This window comes from Amblyomma maculatum, chromosome 6, assembly GCF_055883805.1.
Source record: "Amblyomma maculatum isolate TAMU_Amacu chromosome 6, ASM5588380v1, whole genome shotgun sequence".
NCBI classification, from domain to species: domain Eukaryota; kingdom Metazoa; phylum Arthropoda; class Arachnida; order Ixodida; family Ixodidae; genus Amblyomma; species Amblyomma maculatum.
This window is the reverse complement of record NC_139349.1, coordinates 155,880,564-155,898,110: the sequence shown is the minus strand read 5'-3', so window position 1 is coordinate 155,898,110 and position 17,547 is coordinate 155,880,564. Positions and strand designations below refer to the sequence as shown.

The 17,547-nt window shown below is 48.3% G+C and overlaps 1 long non-coding RNA gene across 1 annotated transcript in view; it reads right to left on the bottom strand.

The window, feature by feature from the left end:
- LOC146187118 (uncharacterized) overlaps positions 1-74 on the bottom strand; it is a 40,552-nt gene extending 40,478 nt beyond the window's left edge. The window contains exon 1 of the long non-coding RNA XR_014707907.1: positions 14-74. This is a non-coding gene — a long non-coding RNA (uncharacterized LOC146187118). The remainder of the gene's footprint in view (positions 1-13) is intronic.
- Between the last annotated feature and the right edge of the window lie 17,473 nt (positions 75-17,547).

The window sequence follows — 17,547 nt, the reverse complement described above, 5'->3', positions numbered from 1 at the left end:
AGAACACACTTACGAGCTTAATGCTGTTCACGGGACGCCTTTACCAACCAAGCAAGCATCCACCCTGAGCAAGCAGCTGTCTTCCGGGAGAGCATTTTCAAAAACGTCTATGTCAGTGTACACCTGGAAGTGCAATGAACAAAACTGTAATGCCTCACTCAACCGGACGTAAACGTGACTGCCGATGCATATTTGTGATGATAAAAAATGAAAGTTATTAAAGTATGTATGCACAAGAACACATACTTTTGTGTCTACGGAAGAAAATTAGCGGTTACAGCACTGCCAAAACAAATAGCGCCTACGCGCCTCCCATGTTAGAACAAGAGACAATGCCACTGCTCCCAGTACAAGAAAATAGCGCTTGGTAAAACTGAGGCTTCAAAATATGTGCTAATGAACAGAAGTCTGCACGCTTTTGCGCGTATTCTAAACTTGCAGCTGCGGAAAAAAAAAGAAGCGAACCTTACCTGAATGACTCCATTATTGTCCGGAGACCGTCGATGCCGTTGGCGAGCGAGCATTGAAAGCAAGTTGCAGGTCATATCCTGTGTGCGCGCTGCAAATGCTGAACACTGCGAAGGCTTGAGGCTTGCGATGCATTTCATAATGATATAACAGGGCAGTTTAAAAGGTCAAGCCGGCGGTAATAAAGGATTGCTAAGCGAAATACAATGTAACTGACAGGCCGCAAGAACAAACAACGCACAGCTAACGCAGCGCTTGAACTGAACAAGTAGAGCAACAGTTGCGCAACGCAAAAAAACAAACAGAAGAGGGAGCGTGAGTTTGATAACTATCAAGTATTTGTAAATGCATAAATTATTTTCAAATAATAAAGTTCATTTGTGAAGTTAGATGGTTGTAGGTTATTCATTTCTTCAGGTAACTTTGCTTTGAGCAGTTGACAGTTTCGTAGTTGAAAACAGGAGCAGGCGACACGCCTGGAAGCCTTTACCTTTGATAGCTGATTACTACTATTTAATGCGGTATCACGCAGACAGGAGGAAAAAATGAAAAAGAAGCCTGCTTCAATGTCCAATACGGACACTTGTGCTGCCCGAGCAACAATCGAAACATGTGTGGTACGGAAAGTTGTAATTTCTTTATCGCAGGAGGAAAACAACCTTTAATGCTATCTAAATCTGCAGGAGTAGAATGTTCACTTTACTCATTTTTCCTTGGAAGATTGAAACGCCATTTCAATCTTCCTCGCATATGGCAGGAGTGAAGTGAGATCTTCAGGAGTAATTAGGCTGTTTGACTCTTGAAATAAGAATTCCAGTTCTTAGAGTGTGCTCACAAAAATTCGCCACCGTCCCATATTTAATGGCGAAGACAAGACAGACATGGAAGATTGGCCGGATGAGTACGAGCGTTGCAGCAAGAACAACCACTGGGATGCTACCATTATGCTGGCCAACATCATTTTCTATTTGGCGGGAACCGCTCGCACGTGGTTCCAAAATCACGAACAAGAGCTGGTGACGTGGACAATCTGTAAGCAAAAGCTTCAGGACCTGTTCGGGAAGCCCATTGGTCGAGCTGTCGCAGCAAAAACAGAACTTTCATCTCGCATCCAATCCTCAACGGAGTCCTACCTTGCGTATATTCAAGACGTGCTTGCGCTGTGTCGCAAGGTCAACTGCTCAATGACGGAAAATGACAAGGTAGGTCATATCCTCAAGGGCATTGCGGATGATGCGTTCAACATCCTGTTCTGCATGAATTGCTCCACCGTCGACTCAGTGCTTCAAGTTTGTCGAAAATTCGAGCAGGCTAAACAACGACGCCTCGTAAATCACTTTGAGACGCCTTCCAAACACCGCAGCTACATCATCCTGCGACGATCTGGCCGCTTTGCAACAGCCTTCTCATCCCACGAACATGACTCGTATCGTCCGTAGAGAACTCGAGGCCTTAGCTCCAACACCACTCATGTCTCCGCTACCCGACACCGTGGCCATGATACAGGCCGTAGTTCGCTAAGAACTTGCAAACGTCAGCCTCTCCTCCAGCCCCGTGTCGCCCACGCCACCATCCCACTCTGATCCTGTAGTGGCTGCTGCTACTGCCAGCACACCATCCCCACGTCGCTACCTTAGTCGCAATCCTGCAGAGTGGCGCACCTCAGACGACAGGCCAATTTGCTTCATTTGCTGTCGCGCCGGTCACACATCGCGTTATTGCCGTAGCCGTACCTTCTTCGCTCCTCGATCCCATTACAACGCCGACCACCGATACTACCAAGGACCTCGACGCTTCCCTGTCCAACCAGAGCAGCTCCGTTCCGTCTACGATGGACCAGGACATTATCTTTCTCAACAAGATGAGACTCGAAACGTAACCGTTCCCCCTGCCCGTCGCACCAGCCGACCTCCATCCCCACTGGCTCGTCGATCCTGTTCACCGGTATCTCACCGCAACTCCTCCCCATCACACGCCGGTGCCTACTCGGGAAACTAGCGAGTGCAGCGCCCTGGAGTGACGCTGCATTCCCGACCCGGACTGTCAACTCGGAACTGACCCCCTCACCTAGACGTAACCTCATTGATATTCTTGTGGACGGAGTCTCCGTTTCTGCCCTTATTGACACTGGAGCCCACATTACTGTTCTCAGTTCCTCGCTCCGTCGACGCCTCAACAAAGTCCTCACACCTGCTTCCTCGACTACCGTTCGTGTTGCTGATGGCAACACAACTACTGTCATTGGTATGTGTACTGCGAGAGTTACAATTGCCGACCGCCACATCCCTGTGCTATTTACAGTCCTCACCAGTTGCCCTCATGAAGTTATATTAGAACTCGACTTTGTAACAGAAACTCCGCTTTCATTGACTGTTCTTCTGGCCTGATTCATCTAGACATGCCGCTCTGCCCTGACAACAAAACTCCTGAAACTTCAATGCTCCATCTCCGCTCCGCTACATTTAGTCGCCTATCACCAGAAGCCGCAGTGTATGTGCTGATGTCGCCTTTTCCCTCCGTTCCGGATGGCGACTACGTTATTTGCCCCATAACTAACGTGACACTTGAGTGTAGCATCGCTCTACCTCACAATATAGTGCATGTAGCGAATAACAGCACTTGTATTCCAGTTCTTAACTTCAGCTCTTTTGTGCAAGTTCTTCCTGAGGGCATTTCTCTCGCCGAATTGACCCCATTGTCGGAGTTTATTGTGGCTGCTCTTTTACGTGACCCTATTGCCGCAGTGCCGACACGACCTGCCCCGTTCCCGCCTCAGGAAGTCCGTATATCCGGCATGGTTGCTCCTGACTTGCGCCCTGATCGTGCTAAAGCACTTACGACCCTACTGACATCGTACAGTGATATTTTTGATTTTGGTGACCGACCCTTGGGTCAAACGTCCCTCGTTACACATCGCATCGATACCGGAGACGCCAGCCCAATTCACAGACGACCTTACCGAGTCGCCATTTCTGAACGTCGCCTCATACAAGATGAAGTCGACAAGATGTTGGCAAGGAACATTATAGAGCCTTCCAGAAGTCCCTGGGGATCACCTGTCGTGCTTGTTAAAAAGAAGGACAATACCTGGAGGTTCTGCGTTGATTACCAACATCTCAACAAAATTACAAGGAAGGACGTTTGCCCGCTCCCCAGGATAGATGATGCCCTTGACTGCTTGCACGGTGCCAGCTATTTTTCTTCGATTGATCTCCGTTCTGGGTATTGACAGATCGCTGTTGACGAACAGGATCGAGAGAAGACCGCTTTCGTCACGCCTGATGGCCTGTACCAATTCAAGGTGATGCCATTTAGTCTGTGTAATGCGCCCGCAACATTCGAGCGCATGATGGATTCTTTTTTGCGCGGTTTCAAATGGACGACGTATTTATGTTATCTCGGTGACGCTATTGTCTTTTCCTCGACCTTCGAGAGCCATCTCCATCGCCTTGAAGCCATTCTTGGAGTCTTCCGAAGAGCTGGCCTTCAGCTCAACTCGAAGATGTGTAGCTTTGGCCGACGTGAACTCAAGGTGCTCGGTCACGTGGTCGCCGCACGTGGCTTTCGACCCGACCTAGACAAAATACGTGCTGTAAGTGCATTTCCTACACCCCGCTGTACCAGTGACGTGCGTAGTTTTCTAGGCCCTTGCTCCTATTTTGGGCTGTTTGTCCCCAACTTTGCGGAGACGGCTCGTCCACTCACCAATCTTCTGAAGAACGACGCTCCATTTTGCTGGGACCAATAACAATCTCAAGCATTTTCTGCGCTCATTGCGGCCCTCACCAACCCACCCATCCTGGCACACTTCAATCCCTCAGCACCAACGGAGGTACGCACCGACGCCAGTGGTCACGGTATTGGTGCCATTCTTGCCCAACAGCAGATGGGTCGCACCCGCGTCATTGCTTATGCCAGTCGCCTCCTTTCTGTGGCTGAGAGGAATTACTTGATCACAGAACGTGAGTGCTTAGCCCTCGTGTGGGCCATTACAAAGTTTCGCCCTTACTTGTTTGGCCGCCCGTTCTCCGTCATCACCGACCACCACGCCTTATGTTGGCTTTCTACGCTGAAGTACCCTACTGGTCGCCTGGGGCGTTGGGCCCTCCGCCTTCAGGAATACACTTTTGCTGTCGTCCACAAGTCCGGCCGATTGTACGTTGACGCCGACTGCCTCTCCCGCCACCCGGTAGATCTACCACCCACCAGCGAGTGTGACGATGACAAATGTGTGTTGGCCATCTCTGACCTTTTAAACATTCGCCATGAACAGCGCTTAGATCCCAAGCTTTGCAGTATTATCAATCGCCTCAGCACTAATCACCTTGATGCAACCCTTGCTTTGTTCGTGCTCCACAACGGCACCTTATACCGGCGGAATATGCGACCAGATGGCGCCGAGCTTCTGCTCGTAGTCCCCGAACACCTGCGCGCCACCGTTCTACAGCAACTGCACTATGTGCCCACTGCGGGTCATCTTGGTCTATCTCGCATGTACGACAGCGTCCGCCGAAGTTTCTTTTGGCCGGGCCTCTATCGCTCTGTTCGTCGTTACGTGGCTTCTTGTGACCGGTGTCAGCGACGGAAGAAGCCATCGGTGGTGCCTGCTGGATACCTGCAGCCGATCGACATTCCAGTAGACCCGTTTTCCCGAGTTGGCCTTGATCTCCTCGGGCCTTTCCCACTCTCTTCGTCGGGGAATAAATGGATTGCGGTGGCCACGGATTATACTACGCGCTACGCTGTCACCCGAGCGATACCTACCAGCTGTGCAACTGACGTGGCTGCGTTTCTTCTCCACGACGTCATCCTGCTCCATGGTGCTCCACGCCAGTTGCTCACTGACCGTGGCCGTTGCTTTCTTGCTCGAGTAGTCGACGAAATTCTTCGGTTCTGCTCCATTAAGCACTATTTCCCCACCGCTTACCATCCACAAACGAACGGCCTCACTGAACGCCTCAACCGCACGCTCACGGACATGTTGTCAATGTATGTATCGGATGATCACCGTGACTGAGATGTTACTTTGCCGTTTGTAACGTTCGCATATAATTCCTCCCGTCACGACACAATGGGCTACTCCGCCTTCTATCTTCTATACGGCCGCGACCCTCCCCTTCCGTTTGACAGCATACTGCCTCCCACCGTTAATGCCAGCTCCTATGTTCGTAACGCCATATCCCGAGCTAACGCCGCCCGGGTTATTTCGCCGCCGACTAGCTTCCTCCCAAAATTCCCAGCAAAGCCACCATGATTCTCGCCACCGCGACCTCCACTACTCTCCCGGCTCTCTCGCCTTGCTCTGGACTCCCGCTCGTAGAGTTGGGCTGTGTGAGAAGCTCTTGCCACGCTACGCAGGACCCTACCGTGTCTTACGGCCAGTCACTCCGGTGACATACGAGATCACCCCTGTGCATCCGCCGCAACATTCCGCTATGCCACGTACCGAGATCGTTCATGTCGCCCGAATGAAGCCATACTACACCTGAAGTAGTTCGACATAATGCGCACCGAGACTGTGCTTTCCGTGGGGGGGTAATGTTACATATATGCCCTGCGCGTCGCTGGATGTTGAAGAAGAGGACGATAAACAGTAGTGACGCGAAAGGAAGACGAAGCTAACAAACCGTTGGGACGTGCCTGAACACTTGCTGTGTTCTGCTCTACTGTGCTGTGAACGCTTGCCCATCACCTGCTGTGGTTTCCTGTGCTAGCCTTCTGCCCCGTATCAATATCCCCAGGTGGCACTGACAGGCTGACCACAGTGGCCGACTATCGGGAGGTGGGCGGCAGCCGACCTGGCCAGCCAAGAATGCTTGGCCAAATTACAGCCCATGGTTGGCCACGTACCAGGTTGGGTGGAAATCGGCCATCGACCAAGGCTCAAGCTCAGGCACCCGACTGAACGCCGACCAATCAGCTACGGTTGCTCAGTCTTTGGGTGCCCGATCCCGGCCACGTACTAGGTTTGGCAGAAGTTGGCCAGCACTCATGGTCCGAGCTCGCAACCGCGACTAAACGCCGCCCTGTTTGGCAGTGGTTGCTCGGGCATTTGGGGGCCCACGGTCAGCCACGTACCAGGTTGGCCAGCAGCCAGCCAGCATCCACGGCTCAAATGTGAGCCAATAGGGGATGCTGAATAAAACATAAAGCAGCGCTGGAATGATGTAAGCACGATTTAACCCGACTGTTAGGGCAACTTTAAAAAAAAACTAACTAAATTGAGATGCTCATTACGTCATTACCATTCACTGTTAAGGTTAACCCATTTACATGTACGCGCACATTTTGTTACTTGCACAAACCTGCGCGAAGAGGAATATGTTTGTAGTATTTGGTAATATTTGTCTAAGCAATCCAAAACATATAATATGGAACAATCACACTCGGCGGGGAACAAAATTTGACAGATGCGGTAATGAATATCTATTCCCCCTATATCACCCTATATCAGCAGAATTAAGTCGCACCAGCGGTTATTTCGCGACTCCGGGAACGTTCCTGTGGTTATTTTCGACGTTTATCTAGCGGCATTTTTGAAAACTGCGATAACCAAAAAGGACTTTAAAAGAACGGATAGTCAAAAATACCTATTAAAAGTGCACTCGTGTTTCAGCTAGGCAAGCATTCATAGGCAGGGTTACATTAAATGTTACAACGTCATCTTGACCAATACACCCGGCGGCGACTCGTATATCCCAGGCGCAAGCAAAGCCCAGGCACAGGTCGTCAAGAAGCAAAATGTGCTTATTTTCCACATGCCGACTAGCGAATCAAGCGGAAATATTTAAAATGTAAAAAATGCTTGGCCTGCAGATAATGAAAAGCGCCTTCGGTTGACAGCTCTCAACGAGCGCTCGGAAAATGATACCATCGCCGTATTTTTTCTAACAGTAACACTCATACCAGGTCAATAGCAACAAAAACAAGTACTTCTCCGGCGGGCACAAAGGACCTGAGCTGCGAACAAAATTTTAAACGTGAGCACACACAAAACACGCAAGGGAAGGATGACACACAAGTCAGCGATTAATAAACGCCCGCCGCAACAACCGTCGAAGGTAATGGCAACCCACTCCAGTATTTCCTGCCAAGGAAACCCTATGGCCAGTCACAACGTCGTGCAGGCGGAGCGTATTCGGCCTGTTCATAGCAGCTACCCAGCGTCATGCTTATGAGGTACACTCTAAACGGACCAATTCAAATAGGAGCCATGTCTTTCAGTCCAGCGTCATGCGCTGGCGACGGTGTTGGCGCCTGCTGTGCAGTTTCCTGAAATGGACGTCTTTGGTGAGGTAGAAGCCCGTCATGAACCAACATTTGAAATCACCGAAATGAAGGAATTGCCCGTATGTTAAAAACATTTGAAGGTCGACTAAGCTTCACCTCAGCAATGAAATGCGATATCACGTTTTTAATATTTTCCTCGTTTTCTGTTTTATTATACGATATAGCGCAGTACCCATATACATGCTGCTGAGTTGCACACACCAAAACATAGCCTCTAGGCGATCCTCTACCAAGCTTGGACCAATGAGAATTCCTAGTATGTGCAGTGTGCGCATTCGCCATGCTGTAGGCCTGGGCACAAGTACGAATACCGGAGAATGCTCCAAATTATAGTATATAATAACGTGCAACGATTTCGTGAATATGCTCAGCTACTTGCACCCTCCGTATTTCTTTTTCATAAGAATCCCAAATCATTGTTTCCAACGGACGCTGAACATCCCTAGATTTTCTTCGTCACGAGCTCCTTAACTCTTTGGCGTCATTAAATAAAACATGTTGAGGTACATAAGAGAAACAAACCGCGCCTAAATGATAACACTTGGAAGGTCACTCTTAATAATGCTGCATCACTGATGACATTTTTAAAGCGACGGCTGTTATGCACCGGGCAGCGTCGCTCGCACACACTCAAACAACGTGTCTTCTAGATATCTCTAGGACACGCACGTTACACATAGGTTTCGCCGAACCTAATGGTCCCTGACATAGATTTGTTATATACATTGTGTAATATATCTTCTTTGGTATGTGTTGTAGTATGGATATGCAGAGGTCCGATAAAGTTTAGGCGAAAATAAATACAGCCGAGAGGCGATACATCAGGCGAAAGAGGGATCGGACAAGCACCGGGTATTCTGTGTGGCGTGGTTGACGGCGTAAAAACGTGAAGACGAGTGTATATATGCAGGGCCGAATTACGGACTCCGTTCACAATTTTGTGAGTGTGACGTCTAAATGATGAACCTTTGACGCAGCCTTGAGAGTACATCATGACAAAGCACGAAATCGTTCAATTACCAGTGACTTGTAACATGGCTCCGGACCGGTAGTTATGAATCCACGGCAAACGCTGATAACACAACGTGGTACAAACCGACAAGGGACCGTCTCCTAACTTTTTCGTAACACGACGCAATAAATAAAGTAAACAAAGGTTTGTTTTGGCAAGATACTATTTTTAATATCGAATAATATTATTACGTGGTGGCACGACGAAGTGATGGAACACGGCCACACAACAAAAACAGAACGACGCGATAACATGACGATGAAATATGCTTTAATGGCCAGCGGGCCTGGCGCGAGCGCTCCGCCCCGCGCCACTGCCCGCTTCCGTCATCTTCGTAGCATTACCCGGGGCCACCAGGCGATCGTCCCGATCGATTGCTAGAAATCCAATGCATGACGTGACGATGAACACCGACACAGGATTGGGACATGAAACGCTGGACACCACAATGATTGCGAAGATGGGAAGAATGCTTGCACCGGAGCATCAAGTACAATCTTCACCGTTTGCCGAAGGCCAAGGCTCATGGACACGCCGAACGGCTTGGGCGGGGGTGCTGTCTTCCCTCGAGTGGTTGTGAGGTCGCTTCGTCGTGGGGTCGGTAGGGTCGGCCGGGTCGGCTTTGGGCTCTTGCTGGTCGTCGTGTGTTGTGGTCATGGCTGGGGACGAGGCTGGGGACAGCGGCTGGTCGGGTCTGAGCAAAAAAGGGCTGGGGCAGAGCTGAGCGGCCATCTCCACGGGCTTTCGGCAGATGGACCCGGCGTACGGTTGGCTTCGACGGTGCAAGGCGAGGAAGGGGATCAACCGCACCTCCAACCAAATTTTACGTGGTGGCATGACGAAGTGATGGAACACGGCCACACAACAAAAACAGAACGACGCGATAACATGATGATGAAATATACTTAAATGGCCAGCGGGCCTGGCGCGAGCCCTCCGCCCCGCGCCACTGCCCGCTTCGTCATCTTCGTAGCATTTCGTAGCAATATTAAGCCTAAGCCGAAGCGTTATTAGTTGTGTTATTATACTTGCTGTTAGGTAACATTAGTTCCCGTGAGGGTGCGCCGTAGGCGTCAAGGGCTCAGAGTAAAATATTATAGGAGGAACGCCTGAGGAAATTAGACAGTAACAGGTGGGCAGCTAAAGTATTTAAATTCTTATACCTAAAAATCGTTAACTCCCAATGGAGGAAACGAACTAGGAAACTAGCCAGTACGTATGCTGGTCACAAAGACAAAGAAAAAAAGAGCGTTAAGCAACAGACGAAAAACACAGAAAATTGAATAAATTGTGTGGAAAAGAAACAGTGTGGACCTATACCGAAAGTGGAAAAGGCAGATCAGAAAGGAAGCTTTCTTTGATAACTCAAGAGGCAGTGCCATACGTTTTGAAGCTAAATCAGGGAGCCTTAGAATAAGCAGCGTAGCACATGTGCAGTATGTGGTAGATCCACAAAAACAATTAACCATCTTATACTCGAATGTGATGGTATCCATCCGGAAGTTGATGCAGGCGCAGTCACTCATCTTGAGGCCTTGGAGTTTAAAGATACCAGTGGCCGTGTGAATAAACCTGCGGTGGAAGCTAGCAAAAAACGATTGGAAGATTGGTGGCTTAAAAGCAGAAAAGTAATATAATGTTAGCAATGCAGAACAAATTCAGTAAATAGATTGATGGCATAGTAAACTGATCTAAAATAGTAAATATGATATAGCGGGAAAAAAAAGCATGATAGCAACTGCTACTACCCCGTTTCAAAGGGAAAGCTCCAATATATGATTCTGTTTCAGAGTAAGGCTGAAATGCTGGCGACGTTCGATTCGCATCATTTAATGTCATTTGAGGCTCATGAAGGGGTAACTTATATCGAGCACGTTGCACTTTGCAATTATGATAAAGGCTGGAAAACTCTAATGATATAACTGTGAGGAGTATTATTTGTCAATCGTAATAAAAACAAGCAAATTGAGTCGCTCCGAATGATTTGGCTGGCGCGGACTTTTTTAGATCTACCGCGGCGCTGAGCCGTAGAGTCAAGCCCTCAATTTAATTATCTGGCCAGGTTATTTTGGGGGATTTTCTTCTTTATCTGGAAAAACACAAGAGGTATTTTTATGAAAACTAATGAGGGGAGGGGTTTGTGGATGTGCTCCACAGCGTAGCAATGTCACGTATTGTCGAAGGTCAATATTAAGGATTTTAGGTAAATAATATCAGTTAAATATTGCGAACAAGAAGATTTCTGTGGCGCTTGAGATAGTTGCATGAAATATATAACTTGCCTCCATCGCCTAGCTCTCAAATTTTATTTTTTTAGCCATTGGAACAGATTAGTTGGGACACGCAGTATATGTGTAAAATACACATCCCAAGTTTCAGTCGACTTCACATATTATGCGATGACTACACCATCGAATCTTAGCACTAATAACGCTGACAATTCTCATGATAATCGCCTAAGTGACAGCGTTTATTCCTTTTCACGGACTGTGAATACAGAATGAAAGCTATTTTTTCTGTCGTATATTTTCTAGGATGCGTAAGAAGGCGCAACATGCCCCTGATTGAAGTTCTGTTCACGAGGGTCGTTATGACAGAAGTCCAACGATGGCTGTTTACAGCCAAGGACTAGGACGGCGGGTGCGGTCACTACAACATCGAATCTTAGCACTAATAACGATGAAAATTCTCATTATAATGGCGTAAGTGACAGCGTTTATTCCTTTTAACGGACTGGAAAATCGCTGTTCCTGTGAATACAGAATGAAAGCTGATTTTTTCTTTCGTATATTTTCTAGGATGCGTAAGGCGGTGCAACATGCCCCTGATTGAAGTCCTGTTCATGAGGGTCGTGATGACAGCAGTCCAGCGATGGCTACTAACAGCCAAGGAGTAGGACGGCGGGTCAACGACCAAGTAATAATTTGTACGAAAAATGCTACTCTTTCACTAAAGAAGTTTCAGCCTCCGAAGAAGCCCAAATTTGGCTATGGAGTAGGGGCCCTTGCTGGGCTCGTGGGGGCAGCCCATACGGACCCCATGCGAGATTTATAACACGTGCCAAGATGAGTCCTGTGTGGACTGAGCAATTTTGTCACGATTGGTCCCAATTGGTACCCGACCGGACAGCCCAAATACGGCTGCCCGCTTCGGCCCAGATAGCCGAATGCGGGCAGCATACCAAAATCATTAATGGGCACTGCATTTGTACAGGCGGGTGCCAGCCCATTGCTTAATGTTATAATGTTCAGTCGGTCAGTCCCTCCAATACATGTATAGTACCGGCGCGAGCTTTACCGAGGCCAGCCCGATTTAGGCGGGACCACGTGTTTCCATCATGGGTTGAAATTGTCATTTTCGGGGCTGCCCAAGTCCCACTACCATCAAATGGGAAAGTTTAAGCAGTATTCATTACCTGGTATTCGATACTTTGCAACTTAAAGGGACAGAACACTGGCCAAAATATGTCATGAGATTTTGATGGAGATGAAAAGATCTTGCCTAATATAGTACAGATCGATCACTACAATATCAAAGAAAAGAGGCTTTACAATTTTAATTCGCCATTGAAAATCGCATAGATGGATGGATGGAATATAGGAGTGTCCCCTTTGAAACGGGGTGGTAGCAGTAGCTATCATGCTCATTTTTCTCCCTATATCTTAATTAGTGATTTAGAATGGTTAACTAAACCATCATTCTATTTATTAAATTTTGTTCCTACATTACTAACATTATGTCACTTCTCTGCTTTTAAGCCACCAATCTTCCAGTCGTTTTTTGCTAGTTTCCACCGCCGGTTTATTCACCCTGCCACTGTTATCTCTAAACCCCAGAGCTTCAGGAACAGTGATTGCGCCTGCACCAACTTCCGGATGGATACCATTACATTCGAATATAATATGGGCAATTGTTTCAATGGAGTTTCCACATACAGCACATGCGTCATCTCCATTGTTAAATTTCTTTTTGTAGCTGCGTGTTCCAAGGCACCCTGATCTAGCTTCAAAAAGTAGGGCACTGCCTCTTGACTTAGCAAAGAAAGCTTCCTTCCTGATCTGCATTTTCCACTTTCCGTATAATTCCATACTCTGTTTCTTTTCTATCGAATTTATTCAATTTTTACCTTCTGTGTTTTTCAACTGTTGCTTAATGCTCTTTATTTCTCCGTCCTTGTTACTAGCATAGTTACTAGTTAGTTTCCTAGTTATTTTCCTCCATTGTGAGTCAACTCTTTTTAGGTACAGATATTTAAATACTTTAGCTGCCCATCTGTTCCTGTCCAATTTCCTCAGGCGTTCCTCATATAATATTTTACTCTGAGCTGCCCAGCCCATATCTCCCTGTACCGCCTCATTTGTAGTTTTGCCGTGGGCACCTAGTGCTAATCGTCCAACGGATCTCTGATTTGTTTCTAATGTCAACTGTACCTCTGATTTTAGGCGCAAAACCGCATTTCCGAAAGTAAGTCCGGGCACCATAATTCCTTTAAAAACGCATAAAAACCAGCGAGGCGCTATCTAGCGGAGAAACCTTAGTACTTTCAGTGTACATACCCCCCACGTGACTACCTGTCAGCAAAATATCGCTAATTTTCATAACTGCACACTGTTTCTGTTTTCTTCTAGGAGCGCTTGCCATAATTTATTATATTTTGCGCTCTCTCCAGTGCGTCCTTAACTGAAAACCACCCCTGCTTTCGCACTGCAAGAAGTACGCTTTCAGGTTTCGCCACTAGATGGCACCACAGCGTTTGCAATTTCGTGAATGAAGCGATGACAGTGCCCGCTAAAACTTTCGTCGACGAGGGCGTGCGTTATTGTGCCGTAACAGCATTGAATGTGAAACTGAAAACGACGTTACTCTACGCAAAAAATGTCTGATTACTGTCTGGCGAGTGAAAGTCATATTTGTTTTCGGTACGTCTTTATTGTCGCCCACCAGTGGTCATCGTGGTCACTGCTCATGCTTTCCAACATGGGACTACATAAAAACGGGCGCACGCATTGATCGAAAAATTCCCGGTAAAAAGTTTCTACAGAGTTTCGAACAAAACAGTTATGGAAGTGCAAATTTTAGACATCAATCTTTCCACTGCGGCGAAAAAAATCGCGACCTAAATTCCAGTGTTCTGTCCCTTTAAGAGAAGTTTATTTAAAACGCTTTATGCTGATCCACTTCACCCCCTAAATTATTGCCTGTAAGTTTATTGCGGTATTTTGTGTCAAATAATAACGATGGTTGGTTGGTTGGTTGGTTGGTCGGTCGGTCGGTCGGTCGGTCGGCCGGTCGGTCGGTCGGTCGGTCGGTCGGTCGGTCGGTCGGTCGGTCGGTCGGTCGGTCGGTCGGTCGGTCGGTCGGTCGGTCGGTCGGTCGGTTGGTTGGTTGGTTGGTTGATTGGTTGATTGGGTGGGTGAGTGGATGGATGGATCGATGGATGAATGAATTAATGGGTGGATGGATGGATGGATGGTTGATTGGTTGATTGGTTGGTTGGTTGGAAGGTTGATTGGCTGGTCGGTTGGTTAGTTGGTCGGAAGGTTAATTGGTTGTTTGGTTAAAACTGTAGGAAGATTGAAAAGAAAATGCACGGGCCTGCTGCTGGGCTCTGTTGAGCCACCTCCGCTTCCTCGTGCGGACAGAAGAGAAAATGAAGAAGAAAGATAGAGTGAGAAAGATGGGCATCGCGATGGCAGTCGTCCACCATCGAAACGGTGGGGGTGCAATGACGGCCTTGACCAGATCAAAATTAGGTGGCACTCTAGAGGATGGTTGGGTGAGGTGGCGAAAGGTGACTTTTCCTGGCCCTATGGTGCTGAGACTGGTAGGTCAACGCCGTTTGCGGCGAGAGCTAGCCAGCCACCGAATGTTTCTGTTGTAGGCCGTCATTACACCTGCCACCGCTTAGGTGGTGGACGAGGGTTGTTGCGGCTCGTGTTTTTCTCTCCCTCTCATTTTTTTCTTCTCTACTTTCTCTCTTCTGTCCGCACGAGGCAGCGGAGGTGGCTGAGCTATAGAGCCGGTAGCAGGCCCGTGCATTTTCTTTTACCTTTTCCTGCAGCCACAAAAACAACAACCACCCCTGTCGCAAGAGGCGTTGACCTATCCGAGTCACCCTTCACTACCTCTCGGTAGCGGTTGTTGTTGTTGTTGTGGCTGTAGGAAGAAAGAAAAGAAAATGCACGGGCCTGCTACTGTCTCTGTAGCTGAGCCACCTCCGCTACCTCGTGCGGACAGAAGAGAAAATAGACAAGAAAAAGAAGGAGAGAAGACGCGCGCCGCAACAGCAGCCGTCGTCCGCCACCACCGAAGCGGTGGCGGGTGCAATGACGGCCTACAACAGATAAAAATCAGTGGCTGGCTAGCCTCCACCGCAAGCGGTGCGACCTACGTCCCAGCCCCGTAGGGCCAGCAACTGCCGCCCTTCACCACCTCTCCTCCCTCGGTAGCGGGCAGGGAAGATTCTGAGGTGGTCTAGTACATACTCACAAGGCGGAGTAGTTGCTTCTGCATGTGCTCTAATAGTGCATAATTAACATAGTCGGCCGAGTAAAAAGGATATACCCTTCCGCAACCGCATAAATATGCTTGGAATAGTTATGTGAAACCACCAGAAAAAGCTATTACCGGGGCGAAAATTATAAATTGTATAAATGAAATGGTACCTTTAAATAGCATCGAGAAGTTTCGGAGTGTTAGGCACCGCTACGATCAGTTTGGGACAAACTGTGGCTTTCCATGTGCAGCCCCAATTAGGCTTCTTATGTTTACCACATAGAATCCGTATATACGTTGCATTTGCCCGCAAGCACCCCAAAAAAGGTCAGCGTCCCAAGTAGCACAAAGAGGGCTATGACGTAAGGGCCCGTGTTGGGCCAGTGGGGGCAGCCTATACGGGCCCCATGCGGGATTTGCAATGCGTACCCTTAGGGGCCCCGGGCGGGCTGCCCATTTTTGCCACGATCGGTCCCGATTTATATCCCTGTGGGCGGCGCCAATTGGTCTGCCCACATTTAACCCAGATAGTCGAATGTGGGCAGCATACCAGAATCACTAATGGTCCTACGTTTGTACAGGCACTGCTGCCCCATTGATCATGGTTTTAATTTTTATGTCGATTAATCCCTCCAATACCTCAATCATACCGGCTCGGGCTTTGCGGCGGCCTATCCGATTCAGGCTAGCTCACGTCCTGCCCTCATGGGTTGAATCTGGCATTTTCGGGGCTGCCCAAGTTTCATTAATCATCATGTGTCAAACACAGCACGATTTCTTTACCTTGTATTCGATACTCAGTAACATAAAAGAAATCTATTCCCAACACTATAAAAATGTGGGCTAACCCACATCACCCCCAGAATGATAAATATTTATTTCAGTGGTGTGTGTAAAATAATAATGGCACAGGAACAATTTGGAGGCAGTACATATATTCTAAACCGGAGTAGTTACTGCTGCATATTTTCAGTCAATACTGCATGATTAACATAGTTTCAGAGCAAAAATAGATAGCCTTTATTATTGGCATGGATATGCTTAGGGCAGTTATCAGAAACCTCCAGAAGGGGGCAATTAGTGGCCGGTATAACCTGAATTACAAAACTAAAACGGTTCCTTAAATATAGGGCGGAGACGTTTCAGAGCGATAAGCCCGCCTACGGCCGATTTGGGCCTCAATGCGGCCTTTCATGATCATCCCGAATGGGCTGGTCTTATTTTTACCGCAAGGAATACGAATATATATTGCATTTCCCCACAAATACCCCAATAAATACTCGTGTGGGCAGCGTGGGCCCATGCCCGCTTTTCAGCCCGGCCGCAAATCATGCGGGACCTATTAGGCTTTTAAGTGGGCAGCCCCATTCGGGCTAGGCCGTCTTCTATTTGCTATAGCTACACATTTGCATCGGATCAGGCAATACGGAAATTATCTAGGTTTTTGGTGGGCAGCCCTATTTGGGGCAGCCCAGGAATTTTCTGCATGAAGCCCACATTTAGGTTTGACCTTCCCTCGAGTACCCCTCATGGGTCCCATGTAGGCAATGTGCGGGCATACCCGTATTTAGCCCCGCCGCGGCCCCTGCGGGATCTATTGGGCTTTTGAGTGGGCAGCCCCACTTAGATTAGTCCAGGCGTTTTCTACAAAAAGCCAAAATTTGCTTTGCATCGGTCCTAAAATTCTCTAAGTGGGACCCTTGAGGGTTATATGTGCGAATATGTACTCAGTTAGCCCTTTCCACGCCTATATGATGTCCAGATGGAAAAAGTAGGGGCAAGTCCAATTTAAGCTTGCCCGCTTGATTCCTAAAGGGGGCCCTCATGGGCGTTATTGTAGTTGCCCCGGCCCAACTTGCCCGTACGGGCCCCAGGTGGGCCGCGTATTATGTGCTACTTGGGGTGGGGGCATGTCCGCTTTTCAGTCCGGCCGCGACGCATGCGGGACCTATTCGACTTTTGAGTGGGCAGCCCCGATTAGGCCCGCCCACCTTTCGTCTGCTTTAGGCCTACCGCCGCGTCGTAAATGCCCTAAAGCATCCGCAAGTAACCGATGTAGGAAGAAGCGGGTATGGTCACTTTGCAGCCCCGCCACAGCCCATACGGAAACTATCCAGGTTATTGGTGTGCAGCCCCATTTGGGGCAGCCCAGGAGTTTTCTGCATGAAGCCTGCAGTTCCCTCGCACTTTGCCTCTAATACCCCTCAAATGACCAGCATAGACAACTTGCGGGCGGGCCCGTATTTAGCCTCGCCGTGGCTTATGAGGTTTATGAGGCTTAT